This window comes from Microtus ochrogaster, chromosome 1 (genome assembly GCF_000317375.1).
Source record: "Microtus ochrogaster isolate Prairie Vole_2 chromosome 1, MicOch1.0, whole genome shotgun sequence".
Classification (NCBI taxonomy): Eukaryota; Metazoa; Chordata; class Mammalia; order Rodentia; family Cricetidae; genus Microtus; species Microtus ochrogaster.
Genome location: NC_022009.1, coordinates 7,613,376 through 7,616,978, shown reverse-complemented (window position 1 = coordinate 7,616,978; position 3,603 = coordinate 7,613,376). Strand labels below are relative to the sequence as shown.

The window sequence follows — 3,603 nt, the reverse complement described above, 5'->3', positions numbered from 1 at the left end:
GAGACAGGGTTTCTCTGTGGCTTTGGAGCCTGTCCTGGAACTAGCTCTTTTAGACCAGGCTGGTCTCGAACTCACAGAGATCTGCCTGCCTCTGCCTCCCAAGTGCTGGGATTAAAGGCGTGCGCCACCATCGCCTGGCATGTACATAATACTTTTCAACCGTACTCACCCTCAGTTACCTTTTCTTAATCTCCTTTACACTGATTTCCTTTTCTTAATCCCCTTTACACTGATTTCCTTTTTTTCAATTAGGACCTCTTCTGCTTTCTTGCCCTTTTTTTTTTTTAATTTTTTGAGACACATTGGGGTTGTTTACAGGAACATGGGCACCTTCTGAGTGGCTATGACCCTGAAAACATGCCTCTCCCTCCCCTTTCAATCATTAACTGCCTATAAACTTGGAAAAGGAGAGATACATGAGCCCTCCCCACCTCCCTGATAGGGTATTTACAGACCCATTGTCCTGCAGGGAGGTAATCATGGCTGTTGACAGAGCAGTTCAAGAGTGCCAAGAGCCAGGTCACACCATACCTGGAAGTCTGTCCCATCCTCTCCCTCTCCTTCCCAGTTTCTTAGATTCTTCCATGATATTCTCCGAGCTTTGGAGGGGGTAATATAGATGGACTGTTTATGGCTTGGCACTCCCAGTCATTATGAGTCTCTGCCGTCACTGCTGCCCACTGCAGAGAGAAGCTTCTCTGACCAAAGTTGACAACACTATGGGCATAAACAGTTACTTAGAAGGCAACTTGATAGGTACATCAGGTCTATTTAACAAGACACCAGCAGTAGCTTTCCCCGTGGGGCGCATGACCTCCCAAGCCATATCTTTTTGGCCAGGTTTACAGTATCAGGCACGAATTTCCTCCTGTGGAGCAGGTATAAGTTCCGATCAGAGAGCTGGTTACTCTGCTAACAGGATCAGCACAGCTGCAGCAGTGGGCTCATCTTGCCTGGTCAGTCAGTATTGCTGCACGAAGGAGTCTCCGCTGAGTGAGCGTGTGGATGACGGTTCTCCCTAGTGCCCTCCGAAGCACTCCTAGTACTTGAAGGGCTGGCCAGCAAGGAGGCTGCTTCCTGCCCAGTTTCAGTTTAATTTCCTTATGTACTGTGACGAAGATATGTGGCATTTTCAGCCACTGAGTCTTACCATCTGCCATCTTACACCATCACAGCAGGGCTTCTTGCTCTTGTCTACAGCATAGTCATTGGGTCAGCCCTTCCCACCCCACTCCCTCTTACTCTCCACAGTTCCTGGTAATGGCTATTCTCTCCATTTCCATGAATTCAACTTTTTACACACTTACAGGAGTGAGATGAAGTGGTACTTTTTCTTCCGTGTCTGGAACATTGAAAAAAAAATGTTTTTAAATTTTTATTTGGTTGATTTTTTAATGTGTATTTTTTGGTTTTTGTTATTGTTTTGTTTTGTTTCAAGACAGGGTTTCTCTGTGTAATAGCCCTGGCTGTCCTCTGTAGACCCGGCTGGCCTTTAACTCACAGAAATCCACCTGCCTTTGCCTCCCAAGTGCTGGGATCAAAGGTGTGCGCCACCACCACCTGGCTATGGAAACAGTTTTTGAAGTAAAATTTAAAGCCAGGAGTGGTGGCTAAAGCTTGTTATTCCAGTTCTTGGGAAGGCACGGCAGGAGGATCACTGCAAATTCAAAGCCAGTCTAGGTAACAGTGTCCCCAAAACAAAGAAGACTCAGCATGATGGTTCATCCCTTCCATCATAGCAGAGACAGAGGAGGCAGATCTATGTGAGTTCAAGGCCAGCTTGGTTTACATACAGAGTTCCAGCCAGGGCTATAGTGAGACTCTGTCTCAGGAAAAAGAAAAAAACAAAATCAAACACATTTTAATTTTGAAAATAACATTTCCATCCAGTTAAATAGTTTATGAACAGACTAGCATTTGCGTGTATCTGTTTACTGTTGTTGCCATTTGTATTCTTGCAGGACTGAGGTTTGAACACGTGGCCCTGGACTGTGGTAGAATATGGTAGGCTAGCAGTTTATCCTGAGCTGTAGACTTTCCATAGCTGTCCAGGCCAGCCTTGAACTTACGGCAATCTTTCTGCGTCCTCCTCCCAATAACATTTGTGTTTATGAAACAAAATACTGTATTTCTTTACTGGTACTGTTTTATTAATTTATTTTAAGCAGAAACAAATAAAAACAAAATAAAGAAACCTGGAAACTAAAAACCTATAATCTCAGCACTGAAGGAAAGGAAAGACTGCCCGAGGTGGTGTTGAACTTGCCATCCTCTGCCTTAGTGTAATAGGATTATAATACACCCAACTTAAAAGGCTTTTTAATGAGCAAAAACAGTAAAAATTGAGACTCAACACAGAACTGGACAATGTACCGATGTCCTTTTGGTTTTCTGAGAGCACCATGGTAGTCAGCAAGAACAAATGCCTAATGAAAGGCGGCAAGAAGAAAGAGGTTGATCCATTTTCTAAGATAGAATGGCATGATGGGAGCTTGGCATGATTGGCATATGGCTCCAGTTATATTATTAAAAACATTGGAAAATCCGAAGTCACAAAAACTCAAGGAAGCAACACTGTATCTGATGGCTTCGAGAGCCATGTGTTCAAAGTGAGTTTTGCTGAGCTACAGAATAACAAAGTTGCATTTAGAAAATTGAAGGTAATCACTGAAGATGTTCATAGTAAAAACTGTCTGACTACTTCCATGGCATGGCTCTTACCCTGGACAAAATGCATTCCATGATCAAAAAGTTCAGACCTTAACTGAAACTCATGTTGATGTCAGAACCACTGATGGTTACTTGCTTCATCTGTTTTGTGTTGGTTTCACTAAAACCAGAAATAACCAGATGCACAAAAGTCCTACGCGCAGTATCACCAGGTCCACCAGATCTAGAAAAAGATGGAAATCACGCCCTGAGAAGTACAGACAAATGACTTGAAGGGAGTGGTTAGCAAATTGTTTCCAGACAACGTGGGGAAAGATACAGAAAAGGCTTGCTATTCCATTCATCTGTTTCACACCGTCTGTGTTAGAAAAGGAAAAATGCCCAAGAAACCCAAGTTTGAGTGAGAAGATTCATGGAGCTCCATGGTGAAGGTTCTGGAAAAACTACTGGTGACAAGACTGTTGCGAAAGGTAAATGAGCTGATGTAAAATCCAGGTGTTTAATAGAGACAAATAAAAAGTCCTCTTTGTGAAAAAAAATTAAAATCATTTCATGTGCAAATGTTCTTTGGTACTTTTAATGGATTCTTTTCTGAGACAGGGTCTCTTGTAACCCAGCCTGACTTTGAACCCCTTACCCTCCTGACTGTACCTCCCAAGTGCTGAGATTAGAGGCATGACACTTAGTCCACATAATAAGATGCTTAAATTCTTGGCTTACATAGATGATTTACTCATTATTGATTATCAGTTTCTCTAATCCTGCCAGGAAGGAAAGTCTTTCTTCCATGAGTCAAGCAGTCTGTCTTCTTGAAGAAACTGAGGCACAGAAAAAGGTGAGAAAGTTCTTAAGATTAATAAAGGAGCCACGTGGTGATGGCGCACACCGTTATTCCCAGCACTCAGGAGGCAGAGCCATGTGGTGATGGCGCAC

At 43.0% G+C, this 3,603-nt stretch overlaps 1 pseudogene; it reads left to right on the top strand.

Moving 5' to 3' along the window:
- Positions 1-2,402: 2,402 nt before the first annotated feature.
- On the top strand, positions 2,403-3,202 carry LOC101995396 (annotated as a pseudogene).
- The last annotated feature ends 401 nt before the right edge of the window (positions 3,203-3,603 follow it).